The following is a 16,219-nucleotide window of genomic DNA, read 5'->3' as shown; positions in this document are numbered from 1 at the left end:
GCATCTCACTGGGCCGCTGCTTCCTATAAAACTTAAAGTCCAAAGTTCTGGAAATGGGGTCAGTGGGTGATGGGAGGGCTGTGAATCATGTGATATTATATACAAGATATTTTATTTTACATGCACTTGGAGGAAAGGATGGTAGCCACAATTTTCATCAGAATCACCAAGATATGTGTAACACTCCCTCCTCCCCCTAAAAAGTCAAGAAATACCATCCTAGACCATTTTCATCCAATAAGCATAACATATCCTTCTCTGTGCTAGGTACTTGAGACACAAATATGACAGGAGGAAAAAAATATATAGCAGGAGAGTCCTGCTTTTGTGATGCTCAGTGAAGTTTATGCTCCCTGTGACAAAAGCAGGTCCAGGGAACTCAGAGAATAGACTCTGGTCAGGAAAAGCCTTCCGGGATGGCCCTGGCACTGGTGGTGGTGGTGGCAGCAGCAGTGACGGCAGAAACCTTAGGTGTCATGTTGAAGTTGGAAGCTGGGTATGTGTTCACTGGGTGAACAAGTCAGAAGAGTATTTTAGACAAAGGATAGCATGTACAAAGACAATGTGATCTCCAGGAACTGCCTGAAATATAACCAGGAGTAAAACATAGAGGGGGCTCATGGGGGGTGGGTAGCCCAGATATAGGGGAGTGGGAGAACCCAAAACAGGGCTGGAAAGACAGGGCCCAGATTAGCAAATGCCATATAAGCCATCCCAAAGAATTTTTTTATTATGGTCAATGAGTTTATTCTAGCTTTAAAAGTCTTAAGATGAGCCCCCACCCCCCACCCCCACATGAATCTCCCTAACTGTTGTGCAGAGGCCTTGGTTAGTTTTGAGCACAGTGGGCAATAGAGGACAATTGGAAGAAAGAACTGCTGCCCCTTGGCACCCTGAGAGGGTACGGGCTGTCTACCAAAGTGCTGGTACTAAATGCACGCGTGCCGGTGACGCCAGCACCTGCTTGACAGTCCCTCTGTCTACCTCTTCCAGCCAGGGGCATGTCAACTGCCCATTATCATGGCTGATTGGCCCAGGCAAGGGGATGACATTTGGGCCCGTCGCCTCAGAGTCCTCTCACATACTGTTCCTCTGGATTAGAAGGCTCCTTCCATCCTCTTCAACTGATTTGACTCCTACCCGCCTTCCAACAGAGCGACCCCTGTACTTCTCACAGAAGCTCATAGTACCTCATCCTTTCCTTTCAAAGTGGTCAGCACTGCCTGGAATTCTCAATCTGAGTGATTTGATCCATGTTGGTCTTGGCTCGCGGACTGCAAGTTCCATGCGGCCAGACAGTGCCTGTTTTCTTCATTTCTGTATCCCACTACCTTGCCTGGTGCCTGCAGGGAGCAAGTACTTGTTCACCGCATGGACCCTGAGCCATCCCCCTTTCTCAGTGTCCTTTCACACTCCCCAGAACTCACACTATGTTCCAGCGAACGGAGCTTTGGACATGGGCATGAGGACTAGACTCGAAAAGGTCCTATCAGGATGGACTCTGCTGCTACTGCCAAGTGTAGCTCTGTGTTCTTCTATGTCATGCCTTGAAAGGTTCTAAAGAACCCACATTTGGTTTTACCTGCGCAGGTTTTGTGTTTAATTCAAAATGCTCTCTCCCCACCCTCAACCTGGTCATTGGCTGCATCTGACCCTCCTCTGACCCTATTTGTTCAATAGGACTTTGCCAGGCTTCAGGGGGTCATCCTCAGGAAGGGGGGACTCTCCTTCTCCTTCTCCTGGAAAATGCCTCTTCCTGGCCCTCCAGGCCGGCACCCTAGGTCTCTCGAGAGCTGCCACCGCTGGTTCCTGACGCCCTGGCAGATGCTCAGGGCAAGCGCTAATTTAGACCTGGTGTAGGGGCCACCGGGCTCCACTTTCCAACTCTCAGGCTAAGTAATAACTGGCCGCCCCGCAGGGACAAAGTACTTGGGGGTCAAAGGCTTGACCTTAAGGGAGAGATGAGGAGGAGGGAATCCCACCCAGCGGCACGCAGGCTCCCCAGGGCGGCCCCCTGCCTCCGCCCAAGGTCGTGACCCAACGCGAGCTCTGGAAAGTTCAGCCAGGAGCCGAGGGATACCGGGGGGTACACCCTGGGGAGCGGCTTTTGCGAAAAAGCCAGCGGACGGGCGGGGAGCTGGATTCCAGGGCGTCCCGGGAGCTGGTGCAGGGCGCCCAGTCCCGCAATCTGCATCCCGGACCGCAGCGCCCCGCCGGGAAGCGCCGGGCGGGGGCTGCACCACCGGAGCCGCAAGGGCGGCGCGGCCTCCCCCTCCCCACGCGTCTCCGCCCTCCCGGGCACTGGGGCTCGGGGAGCCGCTCGGGGCGCAAGGGGAGCGGCGCGCACCATGGGCAGCCCTCCCCGCGCTGTCGCGGACCCCACGCAGGGGTCCAGCCGGGTCGGCCCAGGCTGCCGCAGCCTCGGTCTCAGGGGGGCTGGGGACGCGGCGCGGGGCGGGTGCTGGCACGCCCCCTCCACGCGGGCGCGGGCCGGGGTCCCCAGCGCCTTACCTTGGCGCGCCGCAGGAGTCGGGAGGGAGGCGGCGGGCGGTGCCTGGGGCCGGCTGCACCCGGGCTTGGGGGCGCACGCAGCCTCCGGTGCACGGTCCCCGCGCGGGGCGCGCACCCCCGGGCAGGCGCACTCCGGGGCCCGGGGCGCGCACCCCGCACCCCCTGGGCGCCCTGTCTGCGGCGGGCAGGGCCTGGGCCCGGGGCGCTCACGCTGCGGGGCACACCCACCGCGGCCGCTGCGGGACTGGCCAGGCGCGGCCGGCGTCGCCGGCTGCCAGCACCACCCGAGTCCCCGCCTTCGCTAGGGGAAAAAAAAAAAAAGAAAGAAAAAAGAAAAAAAAAAAGCCTCCTGACGCGGCGCGGGCTTTGGTGTGTAGGAAGGGGCAGCATTGCGAAACCGAGGGGAGGGTCTTAGCCTTGATCAGCTCAAAAGGCCTTGGACGGAGTTTCTCTTTGGAAGAAAAACTTTTTTTTTTTTTTTTTTTGTAAAGAGACTCGAAAACTCCTAACTGTATGTGGCGCTTTGCAGATTTCCAGAGTGCTCTCCCGCACATTTCTCAGTCCGTCTTCACGACCACAGTGACTAACTGTTGGGGCGTCTCTGTCCTCATCTTACCGATGTGGAGACAACGTGGCCCCAGGGAGTGCTTGCCCAGGCCACCCGCAGGACCCAGGCCTCCTAACAGAATCCTGAGAACAGTGAGGTCTTGTGCAGACCCGGCGTCTTCTCCTTGACGGTGGGGATGGCTGTAACCGAACTTAATTCCCCCCCCCCCCCCCCCCCTTAGTCATTGCGTTTTCCCTTTGCTTTTTTCCTTCCCAGACGTTGCTTTAGCCCCACTCAGGAATCTGGCCTTTCACTTCACACTGCCACCACCCACAATGCTTTTCATCAGTTCAAACCATTTGTGTTTCAGTCACTAACCTTGAATGACCGGTGCACTAAATGCCCATGTGGTGCACAGTCAGCCTACGACAAAAATCACTGACACTACTCCATCTTCCAGATGAGGACAAACCCGCACGGGAGGAGTTGAACGTAGAGCCCTGTTGGACTCCAGATCCCGGCCCTCACTGCCCTTACACGCCTTTCAAAGGGTCAGTTGGCACCTGGTAAAACTTAACCAAAGGAGTTGCATTTTTTTTTTTTTAGGGGTTGCATTTTTCACATGGAAACCCTGAAGGGGGAGATAGTTTGGGGCAAGGGACAGTTCTGGGACTTTCACTTTCCCATCTTGATGGAAACATGGTTATTATAAAGATCCACTTCTCCTAGGGCTCCACTAGAAGCAAATTAATAGCCCTAGGATGACAAACAATGGCAACAGAGGTTTGGCCCCGGTACTGGGAAGTAACTGGGAGTACTGGTGAGCTTGAAGGCAGCTCCAGGCTCCTGCTCGAGTGAAGGGGCTGCTGCTACTCAGCTGTAGTGGGTTGTTGCCCCTCAGGGTACTAACCCTAAAACTAAAACTGCCAGTTACTGTAACAGCAAAAATGGGTTTATTTGGGAATAGCAGAGAATTTCAATCCAGGGCAAGGAAGCCAGAGCAAAACCATAGGCAAGTCCAACAAACAAAAGAGAAGAGCGTTATTTTATGGAGAAGGAGGGGGTTGGGACGGGTTGTTTGGAACAAAAGTGCAGTGGAGAGAAGGGAGAGTTGAGGGTAACAACAGGTTTTCAGTGGCTGAGTTGGAGGGGTAGGCTATTTGTTGTAGGAGATGCAATGTACATCTTTCCCTCTTGGGGCCTGTAATTGATACTTTTTTCCTGTTGAGATTCTTCTATTAGGGGTCAGTAATTGAGAGTTTTTTCCTGTAATTGACATTGAGTGGTAGGGCTCCCCCTAGCAGCCTCCCCTTCTAGCACCCTGAATCCACTTCAGTGAGGTTTCTCTTTATTAATCTTCACAAGGGCACGGAATTTATGGCCAGATCTTCTCTCCCTCTCTCTTTTTTTAAAGGTTTTATTCATGAGAGAGACACACACAGAGAGAGGCAGAGACACAGGCAGAGGGAGAAGCAGGCTCCATGCAGGGAGCCTGATGCGGGACTAGATCCTGGGTCTCCAAGGATCACGCCCTGCGCCAAAGGCGGGCACTAAACCACTGAGCAACCCAGGGATCCCCCAGATCTTCTCATTTTTAAAGAGAAGCTGCACATCAGATATTTAAGTGAAGTCGCCCAATTGTGGCAACTCATTTTACAAGTGCTAAACACTCTAACTCTAGGTCAGTGTTGTTCAAGCCAAATGAAATGAGTTTGTGGACCTGATCTAGCCCATGGGATAGGGGTATGTGCCTTGGAGTTTGGAGACACTTCACACGATTTCATGTAGGCCTCCAGATGTCCCTGTGGGATGGACCCAGTATGGATTACTACTTATGCTTTACGGAAGAGCAATCTCCAATTCAGGAGGCTTCCAGGACGAGCTCAAGTTTGCTAATTGGTAGAGCTGGAACTGAACCCAGTGTTCTGACTCCTGGTCCTGGAACCTTTTTCCTCTGAATCCTCCAAACTCATTAAAAATCTGTTTCTTGGTTTCTGGGCATTGTGAGCCAAGTTAGGCATAGGACTGGCACTGGGGTGTGGAGACATAGCACCTTTCCTGGGAAGATAGAGCAGGAGTGCCAGACTGCTGTCCTCGAAAGCTCAGCCCGATGACTCAGAAATGAAGCTGTATCTTGAGGTTAAAGCTGAGTCAGAGAAAGCAAGATCTGAACTGGGGCAGCCAGGGCTTCTGAATCCCAGATTAGCATATCAAGAAACAGGATGAAAAGTGGACTAAGCGAAGAGACCCACCCCTTTGCCACCCCACGCCCCCCAAACTGGGAGCCACAGACCCAGAGTCACTGGCTAGAAAACTGTCTATTTTTCCATAACAAGGGAACAACAAGAGTTAGACTGGAAGGTGGACCCCTTGTGTGGTCCTAGAAAGAGAGGACCCCTTCTGGGCAGCAGGTCTTCTAGAATCTCCGATTTGGGCATCTCCAGTGCAAGGCCCAGCCTGGGTGTTTCAGACAGAGTGAGTCTGAAAAGCTGACTTAGAATGACTGAGCACAACACTGCTGTATCGTGAAGCTCTGTAATCAAAGCCTGCCCTGAGCAGCAGGCAGAGAATGGAAGGCCTCCTAGCTCCCATTGGCTGGATTAACAGGTATTTGTCACCTATGCATGTATGTGCCAGGCACTAAATCAGGTGTTTTACATACATGGTCTCATCAGGACTCACAATAAAACTGTCAAATGGCCATTGTTCTCCCATCAAGGATAACAATGTTACTTGCCTGAGGACACACAACCAGTAAATTGAAGAGGTGAGAATTCAAACTTAGTGACTCCAAAGACTGAACCCCCTGTGAGGGTTTCGAAATTGCTACTAATATGGAGTTGTGTCATTAAGATCCTGCTTCAAGAAAACACTGCCCAGCTCTGAGAGCATAGTTCACTAACCCGTCCACAGCGTGGTGAACTCCTGTAGGGTCTGCCTCAGCCAGTGGTGTATCAATAATGTTTAATAACCAACTTTCGAGGGGGGAAATATGTGTACAGATACAGTCAATTCTCATTATTCCCAGTGATCCTATAAAGTGACCATAAACACTGAAATTGCTAATACTAAACCATTGCTCCCAGGGGAAAATACAGGGTTAGGTTCCTACAAGCTTCTGGACACATTTTCATCAACTGATAAATATTCAACTTTGTTTTTACCTTTTTAGTTAAACATACATTATATGTTTATTTTATTTATTTATTTATTTACTTGCTTATTTTTAAAGTTTTTACTTAAATTCCAGTCAGTTAACATACAAAATAATATTTGTTTCACGTGTACAATATAATAATCCATCACCTGGTTCTGATCACAAACAGTGCACTCCTTAATCCCCATCAGGTACATTGTTGATTCATTAACATTGAACTAATGGCCAGCAGCACTATAATTCACACCTGAATGAGGGTTATTTAACACATGTATTTTCGCCATAAGGCACATCCCAGCCTTCTTGTGCTTAGACCCCTAGGTAGGTAGCACTTAGCACTGTGCCTTGGGGCTATTTTAAACAGTGAAATCACCTACAAAAAGCACCAAAAAATGTAAAAAAGCTCTAAGTAGATCACAAAACGGACACTGGTTTAGAGCATGAGAGTGAAAACAAGAAGACAAAGGGTGATCTTGCTCAACCTTAGCAGTGAACATGCACCCCGGGTAACTCAAAATTTTCACCACTTGCACATGTCTACAAAAGACTACAAAAGTCCCACAGGTATTTATTTGGGGGTTATAAGTAAATATTACAAATAAGCAGCTTGGCCAACACAGATCAGCGCATGATGAAAATGGGCTGTACATATATGTATCCATGTATACATTCCAGGCCCTTCATGTCCACAACCTATCCTTCCAGGTTTATTTCTCATTATCCTCCAGCCATACTGGACAGTTCACCATTCCCCAAACATGCCCCCTACATATCTAGCTTTGTGATTGAGCACAGGCTACTCCCTACACCTAGATGCTTCCTTCTCTGCCTCCCAAAACACACACACACACACACACACACACACACACACACACACACCATCTTCCCATGTCTGAATGATTCTACTATAATATGGTACTTCCTCCATGAAGGCCTTCCTGATAATTCAAACAATGGGATTTCTCCATGCTTGGAACTACCCTGGAATTTTGAAGCCTATGCCAGACATTGCTCGTGGTCTACCTTGTATTATAAGGTAGCCTTAGTGATCTTCAGATACACATGTCTAGCCATGCCCCTCCTCTGCTTACAACCCATCAAAGGCATCCCACTGCTCTTGGGATAAAGTCTGGATTTCTTTAAGAAGGTTCATAGGTCTAGCCCCTTCCCATCTCTCCAGTCTTTTTTTTTCCATCTCTTCAGTCTTAACTTGTGTCCCCCTTACCCTCTCTCCTGTAGCCACGAGCCTCCTCTTAGTTTCTGTAACACACTGGGTTCTTTCCTGCCTAGAGTTCTCTGCACATGCTGTTTTCTTCTGCCTAAAATTTCCTACCCTCGAATTCTGCCTTAGATAATCAATATTTATCCTGTGAACCTCAGCTTAAATGTCACTTCTGCAAGGAACCTCTCTGATGTAGCTCCAACCCTGGGACTAACTTAGGAGTTCCTGGACTCCACTCCCATAGCATCTCTGCTTTTCTTTCACACATTCATTACAACTTAAACTATGTGTTATTGCCCATTTTCCCCACAAGACTGTAATTACATGAAGAAAGGCCTGTATCTTATTGGATGATTTTCAGCACCTCGTTCAGAATCGAGCACATATAATGTAAATCCTAGCCTGTAGAAATGTTTCATGAATGAATAAATAACTAAATCGTCATTGTCTTGAGACCTATTGGGAGTGATAGGAGTGCAGATAGGTAAAGTAGATAATTACAGAGTTTTACTTACTTTGGTATTAAATTACTACTCTGTTGGTGTTTTATACTGCACACTTAATTCTAAATTCAAAAAAGTTATCATTATTAGGGGCAGCCTGGGTGGCTCAGTGGTTTAGTGCCACCTTTGGCCCAGGGCATGATCCTGGAGTCCCAGGATCGAGCCCCACATCAGGCTCCCTGCATGGAGCCTGCTTCTCTCTCTGCCTGTGTCTCTGCCTCTCTCTCTCTCTCTCTCTCTCGCTCTGTGTCTCTCATGAATAAATAAATAAAATCTTTAAAAAATGTTATCATTATTAAATTCAAAAGAAATATGCCCCCACTATGTTATATCATATGTAAAAATCATTTAGGTAATACAAATTAACCCGTACAAGTTGGGGCACCTGGGTGGCTCAGTTGGTTGGGCATCTGTTTACGGCTCTGGTCATGATCCCGAAGTCCTGGGATCAAGTCCTACATATGGCTCCCTGCTTCTCCCTCTGCCTCTCCCCCTACTCATGCTCTCTCCCTAACTCTCTCTCAAATAAATAAATAAAACCTTTTTTTTAAATGTGAAAGATAATTAGCTCCTAGAATATAACTTAGGTAAAATCTCATGTGCTAGAAGGAAGCAAATATTTCTTAAGCAAGATACCAGAAGCACCGAACCCCCCAAAAGATACATTAAATAAGTATTTTATTCTGTTCATTAAAACTTACTGACAATAAAAACAAACAAAAAACTTATTGACATAAACAACAACCATTTTATTCCCCTCTTCTGATTCTGTGGGTTGACTGGGCTCAGCTGGGCAGATCTGCTGCTCCATGTTATGCTGGTTGGGGCTGAGTTATATAAAGTTCATTTGGGTTGGAATGTCCAAGATGTCTCTTTCCAGTGCTGGCTAGTTAATGCTGGTTATTGATTGGGAGTTCAGGAAGGGCTGCTAACTCAGGAGTACTTGCACATGCCCCTCCATATGGCTCAGGTTTCTCATAGACTGGTGTCCCAAAAGCAAGTTTTCTAAGAGAGAAGAAGTAGAAGCTGCTCAATCTCTCAAAGGCTAAGCCCAGAAATGGTATCATGTCACTTTCAACATGTTTTATTGGCTAAGCAGTCACAGGGCAAGCCTAGATTCAGAAGGAGTGAATAATAAACACCAACTCTCAATGGACAGAGTGAAAAAGAATTTATGGTCATCTTTAATCTACTACAACACAATTAAGAGAGTGTAACAACAAACCATAGACTGAGAGAAGATGTTTTCAAACATATATTTTATTCATTGAATGTATCCCTCCTCAAAATTCATATGTTGAAATCCTAACCCTTAGTACCTTAGAATGTGACCATATTTGGAAATAGTCATTGCAGATACAATTAGTTGAGATGAAGTCATACTGGAGTAGGCTGGACCCCTAGTCCAATATGACTGGTATCCTTATAAAAGGTGAGATTTGGATACAGAGACACATACAAAGGGAGAACACCATGTGAAGATGAAGGCAGAGCTCTTACAAGCCAAAGAAAAACAAAAATTGCCAGCAAACCATGCAGAAGCTAGGAGAGAAGTATAGAACAGAAGTATAGAACAGAGGAGTATAGAACAGAGGTTTTCCCATAGCCCTCAGAAGGAACCAGCTCTACCAACACCCTGATCTCAGACTTCTAGCCTCCAGGACAGTGAGAATATATATTTCTGTTGTCTAAGACACCCAGTTTGTGGTACTTTGTTATGGCTTTCCTAGGAAACTAATACAATATATTAAGAATGTCTACAAAGAAATTTTAAAAAATCCAATAGGGAAAGGAGCAAATATTTAAATGAACACTTCACAAAAGAAGGTATTTGAAAGGCCAATGATATGAAAAAGTGCTCAACATCATCAGTTATTAGAGAAATGCAGATGAAACCTCAATAATTTATCACTGCACACTCTTTAGAATAACTTGTAGTAAAAATGTTAATAATACAAAGTGTTAGCAAAGATGTAGAGCAAATGAAACTCAAAAACACTGTTCCTGGAGTGCAAATTGGTACAACCACCTTGGAAAACTGTCAATAGCTACTAACACTGAATATATGATTCCACTCCTAGACAGAGACCTAATAAAAAATGTGTGCATATGTACATCATAAGGCATAATCATGAATAGTAATAGCAGTACTATTCATAATTTCCCCAAACTAGAAAACATTTTGTGTAGAATGGATAAATTGTGTTTAAATCTTCAATGGAATACTAAACAGTGGTGAAAATGGAACTACTGCTACATAAAACAATATGGAAGGGGCGTCTGGCTGGCTCAGTTGGTAGAGCATGCAACTCTTGATCTCAGTGTTGTGAGTTTGAGCCCCATGTTGGGCGTGGAGCTTACTTTAAAAAAATTGTAAAGAGGGCAGCCCCGGTGGCTCAGCGGTTTGGTGCCTTCTTCAGCCTGGGGTGTGATCCTGGAGACCCGGGATCGAGTCCCGCGTCGGGCTCCCTGCATGGAGCCTGCTTCTACCTCTGCCTTTGTCTCTGCCTCTCTCTGTGTCTCTCATGAATAAATAAATAAAAATTTTATTTATTTATTTTTTTTTTAAATTTTTTTTTTTTTAATTTTTATTTATGATAGTCACAGAGAGAGAGAGAGAGGCAGAGACACAGGCGGAGGGAGAAGCAGGCTCCATGCACCGGGAGCCTGATGTGGGATTCGATCCCGGGTCTCCAGGATCGCGCCCTGGGCCAAAGGCAGGCGCCAAACCACTGCGCCACCCAGGGATCCCTATAAATAAAAATTTTAAAAAAAATTGTAAAGAGAAAAAAAAATTAGAATTTCACAAAAATGATGATAGTAACAAGTACTAAAAGTAGAGAGTGTATGACTCCATTTGATAAAGTTTAAACACAGGAGAATTACTCCACGGTGATAGAAATCAGGATTGTGGATATCTTTGGAGATGCACAAGGGAGATCTGGGAGGTGACGATGTTCTATTTTTCAAATCTGATAATACTTATGAGACTATGTTACTTTGTGAAAATTCATTGCACTGTGCTTTATTTGTGTGCTTTTCTGTGTTATAGTTTAATGTAAAATTTTATTTAAAAACAAATAAATACATTCCAAAGTGTCAGTTCATCTCCACCCACTGATAACTGGAAATACTAGTCGTGCCTTTCACATTGGTAATGATTTATAAATGTGCTCTCCTGGAAAAGCATTCTGACTATTTTTGAGGTTTTGTAAAAAGGAAAGAGGTTGTAAGTTCAATTTCTTTATCTTTCTATGTAATGAAGCTTTGTTGTGTTTGTGAAATAGTCAATATTGATTAACTATTTAAAATGTGGTTAAATTACACTGTGGACAATAACATATTAAGCAAGACATTTGCTGTTAAGTTGGGAGACACAGGTCACCAGGTGGACGACAGAATTAGTTATCAAACAGATCTCAAAAACAAACAAACAAACAAACAAACAGATCTCAACAACATCAATTTGCCTTCTAATCTCCATATGGATAGCAGCCTATACTCTACCCTTCCTGAGCATGCAATTCTTCCAACCTCAGGTCTTTCTTACTTTCAAGTCGTGTTATATTTAGCATTCTCCCTGCCTAGGACAGTCTTACATAGCTCTTCACCTAACCAACTCTTCCTGAGTATCACCTTACCTCCACAACTGACTGTGTCTGAGATGGCCCCAGTGATCCCCTCCTCCTAATATTCATGTTCTGTGCAACCTTGTCCCCATGAGTATGGGCTGGACCTAGTGACTCACCTCTAGCAAGTAAAATATGGCAAAAAGGATAGGCTATCACTTACAAGATTAGGGTGCAAAAAGACTGACTTGCCTCTTGGGCTTCCTCTCTTCTTCCCTTACTCTTCTTCTCTCAGAACTCTTGCTCTGAAAGAAGTCAGATACCTTGTCCTGAGTAGCCCACTGGAAGGGCAAGAAACTGGCTAATATCCAGTGAGAGTATGAGGCCTGCCAACAGCCAAGTGAGTGTGCTTCAGGGTGAAACCCTCCTCCCCAAGTCAAATATTGAGATGATTTAGTCCTACATAGTCTGACTGCAGCCTTGTGAGGCCTTGAGCCAGAGGAGCCAACTAAACTCTACCCAGATTTCTGACCCAAAAAACTATGAACTAATACACATTTGTTGTTTTAAGCAACCAAAGTTTGGAGTAATTTGTTACACAGCAATAGCTAACTAATAAAGCCCCTACATTCACTGCCTCGGTTGTACCCAGTGCTTCCCACAATTACATCATTTATCATACCTCATAGCAATCTACTGCTTACTTGCCTATCTCTGGCCATGAAAACCAGGAACCATGTTTTACAAGCTTTTTCATTCCAGTTCAGAGTACTCAGTTGTACTTGTAAGTGTTTGATTGACACATGAAAGAATAAATACTTGATAGCTGTTTAGTCTTGGAAAGTAATCTCTCTGATTCTTAATCTTTTCATTTGTAAAATGATAAAATTTGTAGAAATATTTAAGAGACAGAATGAACATGACTTGGTAAACAAGGAGTGAGGAGGAGTGAGGAAAAAGGAAGAGTCAAAGTTTAGACAACTATGTATCCCTAAGAGAGAAGAAGAATACCAAGAGAAGAGCCAGTTTAGAGTGGAAGATGGTGAGTTCAACTTTGTTCATGCTGAAATTCATGTATCTTTGGACACATCCGCCAGGCTGATGGGTCTCCAGGCTGATGCTTAGAGACCTGTGGTGGCACAGATCTGGGAGCTGATGGCACATAGGTAGTGCCTCCCTGGGGGAGAAGCCAAAGAGCATGTTGCGTGAGAAACCAGATTACCCTGAGGCTGCCATGCTTCAAGGAAGCCAAACCACACAGAGAGGTCATGCTTAGGTCTCTGGTCAGAAGACACCATGGTGCAGAGAAAAGCTATATTATGTGACCCATCTGACTTACCCTCAGAATGCATGAGCATAATAAAATGGTTGGTTTTTGCCACTAAGTTTGGGGCAATTTGTAATTTATCACACAGTAATAGTACCTGGGATAATAACTTTAGAGAAAACTGTTTTCTGAATGGTCAGAACAGATGCCAGAGTGGATTAGGCTAGGGAATGTGTAGGAGATGAAGAATGGGGCCACACACGAATAGACTCTAGTGGGGAGCAGTCAAATTGGAGAGTGATAGGGTCTTAGAAGAGCTTTTGTCAGAAGGAATAACCTAGATATGTGTATAGAATAAAAGGAAACTATCAGAGGAGTGGGGGAGTTGAAGCAAAGAAGAGAGGAGTCAGTCGGGGAGGGGCAGGACACAGGTTGAGGAGCTAGACTTGAATGGTCTCCACTCAGATTAGAAGAAAATAACTGGAATTTGTTGGGAGAGGAAGACATAGCAGGATAGCCACAGGAAGAAAGTGATGGTACTGGTGTCAGTGCGGTTCATGATCACCTACAGGGGCTGAACTCCAACCAGGACTGACGGACTGAAGGAAACAGAAGGACCGAAGAGCTGAGGTCTCTTGGAAATCAAAGTGCAGGTTTCATGGGTATGAGGTCATGAGATAGTTAAAAGGATGGGAGAATGCAACCATAAAGGAAGTTACTGGAATCTAGATGACCCAGGCCTGGGTCATGACACAATCTGGGGTTGAGCCTGGGAGTGGTGGCTGAAATACAGAGAAGGTGAAGTCTCTTGGGGTTAAGAAGACCCAAGAAGGCAGCACTTGGGCTGCTCAGTGGTTGAGCATCTGCTTTTGGCTCAGGTCATGATCCTGGGGTTCTGGAACCAAGTCCCACATTGGGCTCCCCATGGGGAGCCTGCTTCTCCCTCTGCCTATGTCTCTGCCTCTCTGTGTCTCTCATGAATAAATAAATAATTTTTTTTTTTTTAAGTAATACTCAAGATGTAGCAGTCTTGTCAGTTGTCTGCCTGGGCACTGAAATCTCCTAGGGTGATGCAGAACTGCAGCAAGAGAGGAAGGCTGAGAGCCAGGCCATGAATGATTCAGTGAGTGAGCTTTTGAGAGTTTTTGGTGCTTAAGAGAAGACTGGTTGGATGGCATGTGGCTTAAAGAAAGATATGAGCAAGGACAAGCAGTGTGCAGAGTGACAATGAAGAGGCAGGACAATCCAGCCACTATTTCTACTGAAAGGGAATGAGTCTGAGAAGGTGAGCCACTTTCCCCTGAAAAGCCACAGAGGAAGCACTGACTTTTAAGACAAAAGTGATGTGAACCTTCAGAATGGATGGAGGGTTCAGGAAGATGTAATGGCGGAATAGGATTTGGGAGCAGAGTGAGTGAGAAACACATGGAGGGAAAGAAATGGTGGTGGCAGGGGGTGTGTGGGTTTGAGGTTAGGAAAGAGACTCTTTGCTTGCAGGCAGGGACCCTCTATGGCTTAAAGGATTAAAATGGAGGGGAAAAGTCTGAGTCAGGTCCTTGCCCCTCCAAATGCAGTGCTCCTCCCCTAGGGAGGCCCCTCCCCCAGCGAGGCCCATCCTGTTGGAGCCAGTACTCCCAACATGCCTGGCAGATGAGCGTCTGCCAAAGATACTGTAAAGAGGGGTGTGAAGGATGAGTAGGAGTGGCACTTGGTGTGGGACCCCCTCAGACAGCCTGAACATCCTCGACTCAGGAAGTTACACAGAGCAATGTATCTTCCTGTTATGACTGTTTTGTTATAAATGAAATAGAAAAATATGAGAGCTCTTGAACTCTCCTAAGAGGAAGACAATAAAAAGGCAAAAAAAAAAAAAAAAAAGCTATCTGACCACCCACCTGGAAGCTCATTTAAATAACTTGTGTGGCTATTTTAAGACAGAAATGGAGGCTTCTATTAATAAGCCTGGTTCAGGAAGGCCTGTCTGCAGCCAGGGTGACCATGAAAGCCTCTTTCCCTACAGAATCCCTGGGTGACAAAGAGAAACGGTGTGCACCTGTCAGTGGACAGCCCCACACTGGTCACTGCAGGGAGAAAATTCTACAGGGAGATTCCTCAACCTCTAATTCCACCTCTAGCCCTTCCTGGAGGAGTTTACATACAGCATACACAGCAGCTAGAGGAAGGCTTACCCAAGGCAAGTCATCTGCTGGTAATACCTCCAACAACCTGAGGGAGGAGGCTCTTTTCTATGTCTTTCTTTCTTTCTTTCTTTCTTTCTTTCTTTCTTTCTTTCTTTCTTTCTTTCTTTCTTAAGATTTTATTTATTCATTTATTTGAGAGAGAGAGAGAGAGAACATAAGCAGGGGGAGGAGGGGGAGGAGTAGAAGGAGAAGCAGAATTCCTGCTGAGCAGGGAGCCCAACTCGAGACTCGATCCCAGGATCCCCAGATCATGACCTGAGCTGAAGGCAGATGCTTCACTGACAGCCACCCAGGCGCCCCTCTATCTCCATTTTAGAGGTGTGGAAACTGAGACTTAGGAGAGTGCATTTGCTCCTGGTTCCCACGATTGGAAAGAGAATCTGGGATTTGTTGTGCTTAGCACCCAGGCTAAGTTAAGTAAGTCAAGTACATTAAGTAACCACTCCACAGCACTGCCTTCCTTTCTGAGGCGTGACTTAGATGTGCGAAGGCCTTCAAAGTCAAATTCTTGCATTGTCCCCGATGTGGTTGGAGGCAGCTGATCATCATGCCTGGACTCTCCACCTCGCTCACACCGTTCTTCAGTGTCCTTGTTATAACCTGCAGAGCCACAGTGGACTGAGGATCAGGTTCCTTTAACCCAGAACCTCCCTACCATCCTGCAGGAAGGTCACGGTCTGTTCTGTCAGACACTGGTTTCCCGGACCAGAGAGCCACTCCCATCCCTCAGGAGAAAGGCAGTAAGTGGAGTCAGGGCTGGAGCAAGGACCCAGGTGCCCGGGTGTCATGGGCTGTGTGCCACAGATCACAGCCTGTTGCTTCTTTTCTCCTTGTCTTTCCCAGAGTCTCGCTTCTCTGCACACCTTCTACTAACCCGTTCTGTGCTTGCTCCAGATCTCTCCTTCTTTCATGGCCCTGCGGCTCTGACTCCCCTGGATAGAACCTTCCAGTGCATTCCTATGGCTTCCAGCCCAGCTGCTAACTGCCTGCATGTCTCAGCATTTCTTGGTTCAAATTCCTGAGGTGGGAATCTGATTGGCCCCGCTCCCTCTTTTTGTGCTAGGCCTTAGGTCATAGGTCACCGGCAGGCCTGAGTTGGCTCAGATGACTTCCCCTGCTGTACTGGACAGCCGGGGTGGCCGGCTGAGGAATGCACCTTCCCCCTTTCTGGGCCAGGGCGATTTGTTGAATTGTTCCTTTATGAAGGATGATAGCCAACATTTGTAATGTACTTCTAAAACC

At 46.5% G+C, this 16,219-nt stretch overlaps 1 protein-coding gene across 3 annotated transcripts in view; it reads right to left on the bottom strand.

Annotated features, from left to right (window-relative positions):
* Window positions 1-2,745, bottom strand: part of KANK4 (KN motif and ankyrin repeat domains 4) — a 74,569-nt gene extending 71,824 nt beyond the window's left edge. For all 3 annotated transcript variants that reach the window (XM_072730749.1, XM_026006958.2, XM_026006961.2), the window contains exon 1: window positions 2,512-2,745. The gene's annotated coding sequence lies outside the window, so the exon portion shown is untranslated. The remainder of the gene's footprint in view (window positions 1-2,511) is intronic.
* Between the last annotated feature and the right edge of the window lie 13,474 nt (window positions 2,746-16,219).

This window comes from Vulpes vulpes, chromosome 12 (assembly GCF_048418805.1).
Source record: "Vulpes vulpes isolate BD-2025 chromosome 12, VulVul3, whole genome shotgun sequence".
Taxonomy (NCBI): domain Eukaryota; kingdom Metazoa; phylum Chordata; class Mammalia; order Carnivora; family Canidae; genus Vulpes; species Vulpes vulpes.
This window is presented reverse-complemented; position numbering and strand designations above follow the sequence as displayed.